Source organism: Capsicum annuum, chromosome 12 (genome assembly GCF_002878395.1).
Source record: "Capsicum annuum cultivar UCD-10X-F1 chromosome 12, UCD10Xv1.1, whole genome shotgun sequence".
Taxonomy (NCBI): domain Eukaryota; kingdom Viridiplantae; phylum Streptophyta; class Magnoliopsida; order Solanales; family Solanaceae; genus Capsicum; species Capsicum annuum.
In genome coordinates, this window is record NC_061122.1 from 210871949 (window position 1) to 210888639 (window position 16691).

The following is a 16691-nucleotide window of genomic DNA, read 5'->3' on the forward strand; positions in this document are numbered from 1 at the left end:
TTCATACAAAGTAATAGTAAATAAATAGTTTATATCAAATAAACATGACAAACACATAAAGCATATAAGATAGAATAAACAAACATTTAGAAAACCTTATTTGTTAGCCTAAGTTTGTTATGGTTAAGAACCTAATAATCCCCAGCAGAGTCGTCATTTCTGTTTTATTCCTTTTCGGATTTCATTTGAAAGGAAATGGTTTTGACCCTTTTAAACTATTTCATAAAATTTAAGAAAATTTTGAAATAATTTTAAGAAAATTACAGAGTCGCCACTTGATTTTTATAGAAAATATCAAGAAAACTTAAAGGAATTTCAAAGATTCAAAAACAGAAATAAATTCTTGAAATTAGAAAAACTGAGTAAGGGTTCAAATAACGCCCTAAAAGGATTTTTAAGGCACTTAAGAGAGTCCATTTAAAACGGTTCACCAAAAGATCATTTTTGACTAACTTGAATAAGGGTGGCTAACTTTACGAAAATGTTGACTTTTAAAATATTAAAATTATTTATTTACATATTTAAAATTGGCATTTGTTTATCCAAATGAGAAATAGTCCACTTGAGTTAAAAAAGTTACAACATATTCTAATTAATTTGATATTAATTTTGAGAAAAAGTATTTACTTAATTTATAATTGATCACAAAAATTAGAATTTTGAGAAAAAGAATCAAGGGGGTATTCTAGTTGAGAAACTATTCTACTTAATTCATTATTATTTCTAAAGAAATTAATATTTTACTGGAATTAAAAAGAAATCTACGTAAACTACGTTGCGAGTTTGAATTTAAGGAGGAAATGAGCTTGCGTTCTTATAAAAAAAAAAGAGGATTATATCACCTTCTTTTAATTTTTATTACTATTTATCATTTATTAAAAAAGGTCACTTTTATTATAAATAATGCGTTTGAAAATTATTAAGAAAGTGTAATGTTCAAAATATTTTATCAATTATGAAAAGTTTAAATAAAAAAGTATGCGAAAAACAATTTTCTTGATTCGAAGGAAATTATTTTAATCCAAATAGGTCATTAGTCATATGAACAAAACAAATATTATTTTTAATAAAATATTTGACAATTTCTTTTAAACTTTGTTTTGGGGAGGAAAATCGAAAGTAACCATTTTAATTCATTTAGACGAGTTACATTAGGCGAGAAAATCACAAATCGATTAAAATACTTGATAAAATAAAATGGTAACAACTTAGGGGGTTTATCTAAATTAATTAGTTAGGGTGTTCAAATAAATACAAATAAATAAGAATAGGAAATAAAAGAAGAGTTAGAATTGGGACCTCTAGGCCCGTTTATGGGCTGTCTAGATTTTGGGCCTAAATCCCATGAATTGAAGTCCATTATTTCAGTGTATATCACCTGTATACAGAAGCTATTTTTCTCCATGTTTTTGTGTAATAAACTGTATATCAGTGAATATCAGTGCGAAAAATTGCTTACTTCCCTCACCATTTTTTATTGTGCTTGGTATAATAGTACGCAGCTGCCGCTTACAACGTTTATCAGCTGTATGCAGGTGTATACCAAGCTTGTTTCTTGTCCTTTGATTCATTTTTGGGGACTTCGGCATGAAGTTTTAACTCGGAGAAGTGGGATTTGGTCCCATAAATGCCAAGGGGGAGAATGGATTCCAATGGACTCGATGAAATCGCGTGCATCAAGGAAAATACACCAAATTAGTACAAGTTCAAAATAATTTATCCAAAGTGAAAGAACGAAGAAAAATAGGTATTTCAAACACCAAAGAAGATACCATGAGAATTTATCCAAAGTGAAAGAACTCAAAGCTTAATACAAATTTCAAAATATTTATCCGAAGTTCAAAATATTTTTTTTTTCAAAGTGGAAGAACTCAAGCTTATTCCATACACCAAAGCATATATTATAAGAATTGAAACAAAACTAGGAGAATAGATATTTCAAACACCAAAGAAGATACTATGAGAGTTGAAACGAAACTAGGAGAATAGGCATTTCAAACACCAAAGAAGATACTATGATAATTGAAACAAAATTAGGAGACCAACGTTAACAACTTAGCATTTACATTCCGTAGATCTTCAAACTTTTCATAGTTTCAACATTATAGTATGACAAACTATAGACATGTTGGGTCTGGAGAACCATTTCAAAGGTTATTTGCTTTCTGTAGGTATCAAGAATGCATGAAAAACCTCATTTCAAATTTTAAACAAACATATACAATAAAGAGAAGAATACAGTGGAAAATAAGAAAACTAGCAGCAAAATATTAGTCACGAAAATGTACAATCATCCTTAACCCACATGTTTATATAGAAAGGATTGCTGCAATTTTTACATTACATTCCAGAATTCCACTATTATAAATTACTCAACATAAGACGTCTAAAGTGAATATTTAGGAAATGGGTTCGTTAAACTATACCAACTCCAGCTTATGCCAAAGTAAAATTATACTACATACTTTTCCAATTGAAGATGAAAAAGAAGTACGCCCTCGATTTATACTAGAATTTGATCGCTAAAGGATAGATTTCACAATGACAACGTATTTTATACAAAGCTAAAACAGTTACATACAACGTACAAACAGTGAACACAAGGCAAAGATGTGATCTTCGTGATTTAATCAATACACTTTCATTTACATTGGAGTCTAGATTATCGACACAGTAAGAAAAATACAATAAAATCCTAGATTTCTACATCGAACAGTCGCAGCAATTACGATTATGATGATGCTAATAACAAAACTGAAAGAGAAAGGTGTTTACCTTTTGAGGGGCAGCAAATCGGGAACAACGATTCGACGACAACTTCACCACCGGAATTAAAATTCTGACTTGCCAAGCCTTTCTTTTTCGGACTTTTTGGTTACGTAAGGTTAAAGGTACGCGCCTTCAAAACCTTTAATTTTCCCCCCAAAAAAGTTCCTCCCAAACAAACCCCCCACCCCCTACCACCTCAAATGGAAGCATCCACTCCTATTTATATTGGAAAAATCTCTATTAAAATTTAAAATAGAGTCTATTTTGATAAAAAGTTGATAAAAAAGGTGAAAACATATCCCAAAAATTCGGATTAACTGTGATACTTCTGATTTGGATAAGATTTTGGAGAAAGAAGCACACCTATCATTGAACAAAAGTCAAATAACAAAGCTCAAGGTCTGTAAAATTCAGACGTACGGGAGAGAGAGAGGTTTGTTTGGTTAAAGTTGTTGTGCGTTATTGTTGCTAGTGTTGTACGTTGTTACTGTTGTTCGATGTTTCCAACAGTTTTTGATGTTGGTGTATTGCTGTTGTCATTGGCTTTTGGACGCCATTAAGGAGAAGATAAAATAAGGGTTGTGGGTCGGGTCAACTGGTTTTTGAATTGGGCTTGGTTGTTGGGTCAATTTTAATGTGTTTTTTTTTTTTATTTTGATTTGGGTTAGGGCTTTTGGAATTAAAAGGGGATTATTATTGGGGATTAAGCTATTTAAGAGATAGCCTAAGTGAAATTAATTTATTTAAAATCTGACCAAATTAATCGTTTCATTGACTAATTGCATAGCAATTGCGGCTAAATAGACTTCAATTATGGTTGGATTCAAACAAATTGACTAAGTTGAATCAAAATTCAAAATAAATTTAATTTTGATTTTCTTGATTAAATAAAATCAAACAACTATTTTCCAATTAAATTATTTTTTGAGACTAAATTATGTTTAAATTAAAATTTTAACCATTTGAATTAATTTTCAAGATAACCCTTGATTAAAATTCAATTTTCATAAGAATAATTATTTAATTAACAAAATTATACTATTTTGTATATATGAATATGAAAAATATATAATTGCTACTTTAAGATGACAAAATTGCGTAGCTAAATACTCTGAAAATTTTTTATTCAGATAAAATAAATGTTGTAATTTTAATTAAAATCAAAGAATCTCGAGAATAAATTCAGTCCGGAAGGGCAAAAATTAGGTGTTAGCACTCCCCCAATTCACTCTCTCTCTCTCTCGCCTCCATCGATCTTTCTCTCCATTTTATGCTTTTCTCTCAATTCTCTACTGATGTTCACCCAATTCTACACATTTATGTACCAATATTTTAGTGTGTGGTGTGCAATGATTGTTGTGTGCTTTTTCGGTGAAGTCTGTGCTTGTGTCCGTCCATGAAAGTGCATCTATGTAATGTAAAAAAAATAGAGTGTATGCAGTGTATGTTTGTATATTCATTTTTTTTGCTCTTGCTTTTCATTCCAAATTTTAACTAGAAAATATTTAACACACAATATTCAAATTCTAAACCCATTCACTAAATAAATATATAAGAACTCGATAAATTAATAGTATAACATGTGATGAAAAAAAGTTCATGTAATCAAACATACATACTAAATAATGTATTGAGATCATTAACATAAATTTGAACATGATTTGGTTCATTATAAAAATTCATACAGTGAATAATATAATGTAGAATAAGAACCTGTTAATGAAGTAAAGCAAAAACACCACCGCCAGAAATCTAAACGGAGACCTGACCTTCACTCTTTTCTTCCTTTTTCTTTTTTTTACTACCTTTCTTTGTTTTCTTCTCTAAAATTTCTCCTTGACTATGTTTTTCTTTGTGTTAATTTTTTCTAAGTTACTCTTTAATTTTCTACTCTGACTAGTTTTTTATAACGCCCTGAGTTTGGTACCTCGGATGCTACACGGTGCTAACAATCCCAAAGAACCACTTGCTAACCCATGACTGATATCTGTAACTGAGCACTAGATAATAGTAATATTGTAATAACAATATAACTAAAATAAATACAGAAATCTGGCAGAAAACTTGCCATAAGGTTCAAATGCTAAACAATACTGAATAAAACCACGTCTGAACAAGGTATAATAATACCAAGACTGAAATAACTGTCTGAACATGTTATAGTGTGAAAGCCTCTAAACTGTCTGAATTTGGAGTTGATGGAACATGTCCCCAACTAACTCTATCTACTGAAAATGACTAAGTACTGAAATACTGAAAGAATGAAATAATCATGTCCTCGAAATATGAGAACTCACCACTGACTCTGACTGCTGATATTTGAGCTGCTAAGCGTGATGGAAAACCTGAGCGCCTGAACCTATGGTATAAAACACCATAGTGCAAGAGAAAAGTATGTGCCAGTACGTGAGAATGTACTGGTATGCAAAGTGAGGTAAGGTTGAATGCAAGGGTTCATATGCATGAACTAAACTAACTGAATAACATGAACATGACTACGTGAGAATACATGCATGAATACATAACTGTAACTGTAATCATAAGGATTCTGAATACTGAGATTACTGATAACATGGATTACTGATAATTGATATACTTGATAATTGGGTGACTGTATCTGGCAGTCCTGTTCTAATGGAACTAGCTGAGTTCTGTACTTAGCTGAGTGACTGTATCTAACAGTCTTGAAATCTATAAAACTATCTGAGTTCTTTACTGAAGACTAAGACTATGGGAGGTAGTCATCTAACCGACATGCCCCAAATAAGATATTATAACTGAGTTAGCATCCAATCTGTAACCCCAATTGGAAGGGTGTCAATACTGCGCCTCTAGTAAGGACAAGCTGTGAGTGACCCTTATCTGTCAGGAACTCTAATGAGAATGGTGGAACCCTTATCTGACAGGCTAAGCCACCTCATCAACCCTCATCTGACAGGTTTTGATGTCTCAACCTATACTGGCTACATAGTTCTGGAATGCAAGGACTGCTTCTAAGAATCACACCCTCTGCTGGCAGGTGAGTTCCCATCCTTGGGTTCACTCGGTGTTGAATCCTACTCCCAAATGAATAGACATTGAACTAAGTATACTAGACTGAACTGGACTGAGTTTACTGAATTTCATTGACTGAAAGAATATTACTGAATTTTGTTAACTGACTGAGTTACAGAGGACTGAACTGGATACTACTGAATTTTCCAGAGTTCTGAGATTGACTGAATTCTACTAATCGTGGCTTGACTGAGATTATCTTGAAAACTGACACTGGCTCTAGGCACACAGCTATTGTCTGGTATTAAATACCCTCAGGACTCGATAGGATGAAAATAAATGGGACATAACACTTCTTGAACACATGACCATAGTCAACAATTCATAATACTATATTGAGGGATTTCGTTAAGCATTGCATATCATGAGCTTACACATGAATAGGAACGCATGCTAACATATCATAATTTCAAAATCCATACTAATGAGCATTCCACCAAATCATTACAAGATATAGCTATAGCATGAGAGTCAATTTGAACATGTGGGTACATCATAAGTTCATCATATAGCTCAAAACTAGGTCATAATGCACAATCTTCGTCACTTAGGCATTTTAACAAACACATGGAAGGAATAACCTTTTCTAGGGCATGGATCAACAACTAATACATCATGGTTATATCAAACACTTCAAATTTAAGGATTTCAATCCATATACTAACATAAAGTCATGAGAATTCAATAAAGATTCAATCTTGGAAATCATATCACAACATAAACATGTGTAAAATCAAACCAACAACATGGAATTCAAAATTCATATTTTGAGAAGGGTATCTTGAGCTCCAAGGGTGAAAAGGACCCTTGTATGAACACTTTACTTACCTTAGTAGATAATTTCTTGAAGATTAATGGAGGAATTCTTGAGTTCTTGATTTGAAATTAATCTCTTAGGATTTTTTGTTCTTGAGCACTTGTGAAATAATGAATGTAGTTAGCCAAAAGAGGGATAAATTTCATGTTATGAGGGCTGAAGGTCGGGGGAAATGACCTAATTACCCTTAAGGACGCGGTCATTTAATGACTGAAATTGGGCACTAACACGTTTGGTGATGTGGCACGTCGATGGCATCGATGCGATACTCGCCGCGCCGCGCCATGATTGTGCCATGTATCAGTACTTTTGACTGACAACCTGGAACAATATTAACCAATGCTATAGGCGATGCGGCGTGCCAAGATGGCATTGGTCCACTATTTTGAACTTCCAAATATGGTCTAAACGAGGTTCAAAAAATCCAAAACTTGCCCAGGAACACCTATTGGCCTTTCTAATCATGAATTAACAAAAATATAGACCATTAAAGGACATTAAGGTCGCGAAATGAGATTGCCAAATTTTAAAGTCTAAAAATAAACTAAGTCTGGAAACTTAGCTAGAATTTTCTAAGTCTGAGACCCCTTAACAAGCTTAAAGGACTAAATTAAGCTTAGAAATTTCATGGGGTTTTACAATATCTCCCCCTTGGGAATATTTGTCCTCAAATAAGACTGAATGAGATGGGATAAATGATAAGTTGATGTACATACTGAACATGAACAACTGAAATATGATTACATGACTGGCATTACAGATTTATTGAGATTCATACTGAGCATGCATATCTGATGCATGATTTTGTGACTGAGATGATATATGAATGCATGACTGGGAGTATTGAGAAGTTGATCATGCATATCTGATGTATGAATACATGACTAAACTGACTCATGAGCATGCAATGGTAAAGGATGCCAAGTTTGAAATGGAAAACTGAGCATGAAACTGAATACCAAGTTTGTAACTGAAATCTGAACATGAGACGTTATAAGCTTAAGGAAAGCTATTACCTTGGGCTGAGTTTGCGGAGAAGAGGTGAGGATACTTGGTTCGTATTTTTGCTTTTGCTTCACAAGTAGCTCCCTCAACGGACTGATTCCACCAAAGAACTTTGACTAGAGGGACTTCTTTGTTCCTCAGTCTGCGAATTCGATAGTCAAGGATTTTGACTGGAATATCCTCATAAGAGAGACTGTTCTGAATATCTACGCCCTCAACAGGGACTACAACTGTTGGGTCACCTATGCACTTCCTAAGCAAGAAAACATGAAACACTGGATAGACTGAAGCTAAATCTGAAGGGACCGACATATCGGGGACTGAGCTTTCCCTTCTTGCCGAACCTCTTCAGTCCCTTCATGAGAGAGATTTTCAAGTACACATAATTACCAGTCTCAAACTCGAGATCCTTTTTGCGCACATCTGCGTATGATTTTTGTCGGCTCTGAGTTATCTTGAGCCTCTATCTGATTAACTAAACTTTCTCTAAGGTATCGAAGACCAAGTCAGGCCCTACCATGTGGCCTCACCACCTTCTAACCAACCGATTAGAGATCTATATCTCCTACCATAGATATCTTCGAATGGAGCTATTTGAATACTGGAATGATAACTGTTGTTGTATGTAAACTCAATCAAAGGTAAGTGGTCATCCCAATTCCCTTAAAGTTAATTGCACACACTCGCAATATATCTTCTAAAGTCTAGATGGTCCTTTCTGCTTGACCATCGGTCTAAGGATAAAAGGTTGTACTGAGGTGAACTCGGGTACCAAGACCCTTTTGGAATGCTTTCTAGAAATGAGAGGTGAACTGGGTACCTCTATCTGAGACAATAGACAACGAAACACCGTGCAATCTGACCAACTCTCTGATGTAGAGTTTGGCATAATCCTCGACCAAATAAGAGGTATAGAATGGAAGGAAATAAGTTGATTTGGTCATTCTGTCTACAATGACCCAAACTGAATCATATGATAATGAGTACGAGGCAAACCCATCATAGAGTCTATGTTGACTTCTTCCCACTTCCAAGTAGGAATACTGAACTCCTGCATGGACCCACTTGGATTTTGATGCTCAATCTTAACTTGCTGACATGTTAAGCACTTAGCCATAAACTCTATAATATCTCTCTTCATCCCACTCCACCAATAGATCTCCCATAAGTCGCGGTACATCTTGGTGGCCCCTAGATGAATAGAGTAACGCGGACCATGCACTTTTGTGAGAATTTGTTGCCTTAAGTCATCAACACCTGGCATACACAAACGACCCTGATAACGCAAACTACTATCTCTCCTTGGGATAAAACCTCTACCTTCTAATCTTTGACTAACTCTTTCATCTTGACTAGACTGGGATCTCTATCTTATTTTTTCTTAAATTCGAAAACTAGAGATGATTCTAAACTTTTCTGAACCCACACACTGCCTTTTGCTGAATCAACTAAGTGAACACCTAGTTGTGCTAACCTTTTCTTACTGTCCTCAATATGAGCAATACTACCCATAGACAGTCTACTAAGAGTATCATCCACTACATTAGCCTTGCCCAGATGATAAAGGACACTCATTTCATAATCTTTCAAAAGCTCTAACTACCTTCTCTGATGGAGATTAAGATCTTTCTGAGAGAACATATACTTGAGGCTTTTGTTATCTATGAACACATCAACATGCACCCCATACAAGTAGTGCCTCCGAATATTTAAGGGAAACACTACTGATACTAACTCAAGATTATGAGTCAGATAATTCTTCTCATGGGGTTTAAGCTCTCTGGAGGCGTAGGCTATGACCTTACTATGCTGCATGAGGACACAACCCAAACCTACCCTGGATGCATCACAGTACACGACATACCCATCTGGACCATATAGAAGAGTCAAAATTGGAGATGAGGTGAGTTGAGTCTTCAACTCCTGAAAACTCTTCTCGTAAGAATCTAACCACTAGAACTTGACTTTCTTCTGAGTCAATCTACACATAGGGGATGCAATAGATGAAAATCTCTCAACAAACCGTCTATAATAGCCATCCAAACCCGAGAAACTCCTGATATCTGATACAGTGATGAGTCTAGGCTAATTTCTCACTGCCTTGGTCTTTTAAGGATCAACTCTAATGCCATCACCGAAAATGATATGACCAAGGAATACTACTGACCTTATCCAAATTTCTCACTTACTGAATTTGGAGAATAACTGATGATTTCTGAGATTCTACAATACTATTCTGAGATGGTCTGCATGATCATGCTTACTGCAGGTATAGACAAAAATATCATCTATGAAGACTATGACAAATATGTCCAAGTACGGATTGAACACACGGTTCATCAAGTTTATGAAAGCTGTTGGGGCATTGGTAAAAACAATAAGTCATATATTCTGGGAAGTGGATACTTGTTCTTGACTATGACCTTATTGAGCTGACGGTAGTCTATACACATTCTAAAAGAACCATCTTTCTTTCGCATGAATAGAACTGGTGCACCCAACGGGGACATACTGAGTCTGTTGAACCCCTTGTCTAGGAGATCCTTCAACTATTCTTTTAGTTCTCCAAGTTCTGTTGATGCCATTCTGTATGGCAAAATAGATATGGGCTGAGTATCTGGGAGAAGGTCTATGCCAAAGTCTATTTCTCTTTCAGGAGGAATTCCGGAAAGTTCATCTAGGAACACATCTGAATATTCATTCACTAATGGGACTGATTCAAAACTTAGAGTTTTAGAACTAGAGTCCTTAACTCGAAAAAGATAATAGACACATCCCTTGGATATCATTTTCCTTGCCCTTAGGTAGGAAACAAGATGACCCTTGAAGGCTGAAGTATTACCCCTCCACTATAGGATGGGTTCATTCGAAAATTAAAACTGGACAATTTTGTTTCTGCAGTTGACTATGGCATAGTAGGAATAAAGCTAATCCATGCTGAGAATGACATCAAAATCAGTCATCTCTAATTCGACTAAGTTTGTTGAAGTAACTTTCCAAAATACCATAATCGGATAGTTCCTGTATACCTACCGGGCTAAGATAGTTTTACCCATTGGGGTAGAGACTGAGAAGGAATCTGCTAGAATTTTGGGACTCTTCAAAATCAACTACTATATAAGGAGTAACAAAAGATAAAGAAGCTCCTGGATCTAGCAAAGCATAAACATGTATATGAAAGATCTGTAACGTACCAGTGACCACATTAGAAGAATTCTCCTGGTCCTGTCGAGACTGAAGAGCATAAAGTCTGTTTGGTCATTGCCCACTGGTGGCGCTTGAAGTGGCACCCTGCTGGTTCGGGCGACCAGACTGAGCTAAGGAACGATTAGGCTGACACTAAAAACCTGACTGGGGACACTATCTGACTCTGTGGCCTAGCTTGCTACATCTAAAACAAACATCACAGCCAGCTCTACAAATACCCTGATGGTGCTTGCCACAAGTCTGACAAAGAGGATGAGTTCGGGCACTGCTAACAATGCTCTGAGACTTAGATCCTGGCACCCTATCTTTGTTACTATTCTTGAACTTAGAAACTGGAGCACTGGCTGAGGAAGGAGATGGAACTAAGGACTTTGGGAGAAACTGAGAATGCTTTCCACCCTCTGACTTAGGCTGATTGAAATTAAAGCTGCCTATTCTAGCTCTCTTATTCTACTTTTCCCTCTCCTTATTCTTCTGCTCCTCTATCTGCTGAGCATGGATCATGATCCTAGCAAGCCCATCTCACTAATCAACATTGTGGTCCTGCACTCCTTGACCACACTATTATTCACTCCAGACACAATTTTACTCATTTGAGATCTGCTATCTTCCACCACATGAGGAGCATATCTAGCTAGTTGAGTAAACTTGAGAGAATACTCATCACTATCATGTTGCCTTGCCTGAGGTTAATAAATTCTAACACCTTAACTTTTCTCAGATCTAAGGGAAAAATCTATCTAGAAAAGTAGTGGCAAACTCCTTCCAATCAATAGGCCCTGCATATATAGCCCTCTTTGCTTTCCACTATTTGAACCAAGTGCGAGCCACATCCTGCAACTGATATGCATCTAGCTCAGCACTCTGGATAGCAGTCACTCCCATAATATCAATAATTTTCTGCACCTGATCAAGATACTCCTGAGGGTCTTCATCTGTCTTAGACCCAAAAAAAGGAGGATTCATTCAGGTGAAGTTCCGAATCCTAGCTGCAGTAGAATTGTCCACTAGGTTGGCCGAAATGACAGTTGGACATTTATTTTAGGTAGCAACTAAATGAGCTAGAGTAGTGAATACAACTCTGAATTCTGCATAGGAAACATGTTTGCCTAAAGGATTAGGCTGATCGGGCTGAGGGGATGACTGATCTCCTATTCCTCTTTTCTGAGTCCTCTTTAGAGGCTTATTCTGTAGATAGAAAAGAAAGAAGGATTAGAATGAGAGTTTAACTGGAGATCATGCTCACTCGCACGACATGACTACTGAAAAAGGGAAATCGTTCCTAAAACATCTCATAGCCTCCTGCACATAAATATGACGCGCTACACAACCATACACAAGACTCTACTAGATGCATCTTTCAGACTTTCTAGGACTCTATTGAACCTTAGGCTTTGATACCAAGTTTGTAACGCCGAATGTCTGGTACCCCAAACGCTACACGGTGCTAACAATCCAGAAGGACCACTAGCTAACCCATGACTAATATCCATAACTGAGCACTGGATAATAGTAATATTGCAATAACAATATAACTGAAATAAATAAAGAAAACTTGCCATAAGGTTCAAATACTAAATAATAATGATTAAAACAATGTCTGAACAAGGTATAATAATACTAAGACTGAAATAACTGTCTGAACATGCTATAGTTTGAAAGCCATTAAACTGTCTGAATAAGGAGGTGATGGGACATGTCCCTAACTAACTCCATCTAGTGAAAATGACTAAGTACTGAAATACAAAAAGAATGAAATAATCATGTCCTCAAAATATGAGGACTCACCACTGACTCTGACAGCTGATATTAGAGCTGCTAAGAGCGATCAGGAATCTGAGCATCCGAACCTATGGTATAAAACACCATAGCACAAGAGAAAAGTATACGTCAGTCCGTGAGAATGTACTAATACGCAAAATAATGTAAGGCTAAATGCAAATGGTTCATATGCATGAACTAAACTGACCGAATAACATGAACATGACTACGTGAGGATACATGCATGAATACATAACTGTAACTGAAATCATAAGGATTCTGAATATTGAGTTTACTAATACCATGGATTAAAGAAAACAGATATACTTGATAACTAGGTGACTATATCTGGCAGTCCTGATTCTAATGGAACTAGCTGAGTTTTGTACTGAACTGAGTGACTGTATCTGACAGTCATGAAATATGTAGAACTATCTGAGTTCTTTACTGAAGACTGACACTGAGACTGTGGGAGGTAGTCATCTAATCGACATGCCCCAAATAAGATATTATAACTGAGTTGGGGTCTAATCTGTAACCCTAATTGGAAGGATGTCAATATCGCGCCACTGGTAAAGATAAGTTGTGAGTGACTCTCATCTGTCAGGTACTCTAACAGGAATGGTGGGACCCTCATTTGACAGGTTAAGCCACCTCATCAACCCTCATCTGATAGGTTTTGATGTCTCAACCTACACTGGCTACGTAGTTCTGGAACGCAAGAACTGCTTCTAAGAATCACACCCTCTGCTGGCAGGTGAGTTTCCATCCTTGTGTTCACTCGGTGTTGAATCCTACTCTCAAGTAAATAGACACTGAATTGAGTATACTAGACTGAACTAGACTGAGTTCACTGAATTTCGTTGACTGACAAAATATTATTGAATTCTTTTAACTGATTGAGTTACTGAGGACTGAAATGAATACTACTGAATTTTCCTGAGTTTTGAGATTAACTGAATTCTACTGATCATGGCTTGACTGAGATTATCTTGAAAACTGGCACCGGCTCTAGGCACACAGCTATTGTCTGGTATTAAATACCCCCAAGATTCAATAACATGAAAATAAATGGGACATGAGACTTTTTGAACACATGACCATAGTCAACAATTCATAATACTATCATTGAGGGATTTCATGAAGCATTGCAAGTCATAAGCTTACACATGAATAGGAACTCATGCTAACATATCATAATTTCACAAATCCATACTTATGACCATTTCACTAAATCATTACAAGACATAGCTATAGCATGAGAGTCAATTTGAATATGTGGGTACATCATAAGTTCATCATATAGCTCACAAATAGGTCATAATGCACAATTCTTCTTCACATAGGTATTTTAACAAACACATGGAAGGCAAAACCTTTTCTAGGGCATGGATCAACAACTAATACATCATGGTTATATCAAGCACTTCAAATTTAAGGATTTCAATCCACATACTAACATAAAGTCATGAGAATTCAATAAAGATTCAATCTTGGAAATCATATCACAACATAAACATGTGTACTATCAAACCCACAATATGGAATTCAAAATTTATATTTTGAAAAGGGTTTCTTGAGCTCCAAGGGTGAAAGGGGCCCTTGGATAAACACTTTACATACCTTAGTAGATAATTTCTTGAAGGTTAATGGAGGAATTCTTCAGTTCCTGATTTGAAATTAATCTCCTAGGGTTTCTTGTTCTTGAGCACTTGTGAAATAATGAATGTATTTATCCAAAAGAGGGCTAAATTTCGTGTTATGAGGGTTGAAGGTTGGGGGAAAATGACCTAATTACCCTTAAGGATGCGGTCATTTAATGACTAAAACTGGGCACTAACGTGTTTGGCGACGCGGCGCATCGATGCCATCGATGCGATACTCGATGCATCGCACCATGATCGTGCCATGACTTAGTACTTTTGACTGGCAACCTGGAACAATATTAACCAACGCGATAGACGACGCGGCGCGGCGCGCTAAGATCGCATTGGTCCACTGTTTAGAACTTCCAAACATGGTCTAAACGAGGTTCGAAAAATCTGAAACTTGTCCGGAAACACCTATTGTCCTTCCTGATCATGAATTAACAAAAATGTAGACCATTAAAAGACATTAAGGTCGCGAAATGAGATTGCCAACTTTCAAATGATAAAAATAAACTAAGTCAAAACTTAGCTAGAATTTTCTAAGTCTGGGGCTCCTTGACAAGTATAAAGGACTAAATTAAGCTTAGAAATTTTGTGTGGTATTACATTTTTCCTCTCTGTCTGTCTTTTTTGATAGTCTCTATTGATGTCTGATGCCAGTTATTTGATGTACGTATATTATGGGAGGGGGTTGAGAGAGTTATCTGCTGAAAAGTGGGAGGGTAGTTGAGTTAGGATAATATCTTTTTTTAATTAAAATATATATAAAAATAGAATAATAATAATAATAATAATAATAATAAAATAATATTAACTAATTAATTTTTATATTTAAGAAAATGCAATCAAAGTTTACAAATAGTAAAAAATAAATATAATTAAGGTAATGCTTAAATTGCTAGCTTATTTATTAAAATAAAAAAGAGAAATTTATTTTATTTTTTTTGAAAATTTTCTTCTTTTTTCGTATTATTTTTAAAAAATAAAAATAGAAATATCCAAAAAATAAAACTTTATTTATTTTCATCTAAAACTTATAAAAAAATAAAATAAGAACTAAAACAAATATCAGACAAAAACATAAATATTTAATACCGAAAAATAGGTTAAAACTTGGGGAGGGTCAAAAATCATGTGTCTACAAAACCAAATCTTTGATATATCGCATAAGAAATCAAATTTATGCTTGCACCAAGGTTACACAATGTTTTCTTAAATTTATGTGTCCCAATAGTGCAAGGGATTATGAATGCCCTGGGTACCTCTGACTTTTCCGCCATAGCACTAGTCATGATAGCGGTACACCCATGAGTCACATCAGTGGTTTCACTATCAACAAGAAGTTTCATTGACATCAACTTCTTCATTAATTTAGCATACCCCGGAATATCTTGAACGGCCTAGCAATGGGAAATTAATTGAAAGATTGCTAAGCTTAGCAAAGAACCTCTTGAATCTTACATTCTTTTCTTTTATCTTGAGTCTATGAGGGAATGGAGGGGTAACTCTCATGGTAGGCAATGGATCATGTTGTGGTTCATCACCCTCAACTATCTTAGGAGTTCCCTCCTCATCAACCATCTCTTCAATTATCATTTGTTCTTCGTCATCCTCTTCTTGAGACTTTGGTGCCTCCTCATTTAAGTTACACACATGCTTCTTATTTGTGTTCATTTGATCATCAAGAGACTTTTCTTTGACCTCAACCTCTGGTTCACCAAGTTCTTTACCGCTTTGGGTGACAATTGCTAAGACATGAGCGTCGTTTTTAGGATTTCCATCGTATCACTTGGGAGGCCACCTTTTAGCCTAGCATTAAGTGTGGTTGAAATTTGGCCAATTTGGGTCTTGCTTCATTGAGGCAGAGTGCGATACAACCGTTTAGTTGATTTGAGAAAAGTCTCTTTTTAATTCTTGGATCATCTTGTCTGTCCCTTCTACTCTCATAAAGATTCTAGCAAGCACATCCTCAGTTTTTAACTTTTCAAAATCCACGGGATTTGACTCCTTGCTCTTACTTGGTCATGGGGGCACATATCTATCATACTCCCTTTATATGTCCCTCCAATAACAATCTTAATCTCTATCATACCATACCTTTTCTCTATCATGATCGTTTCAACATTGGTTCCCATTATGCCTTTCGACACGAGCCGAACCAGGGTCTAGCCGTGTCGAATATCTCGGGTCCAACCAAAATCGGAGACCACCCCCAATAACCAAACCATTGATCACTCTTCACCTCATGTCGGATGAATTTTGAACATATAATAAGATAAGATAACATTAATTTAAAGACATTATAATAAGTCTATAACCAAAATCAAACATCCACAACCAAACGACCAACTAATACCAATCCCAATGCCAATACCAATACTAATACCAATGCTACCCATGCCCATAATAGTTAGACAAAGACTCTAATT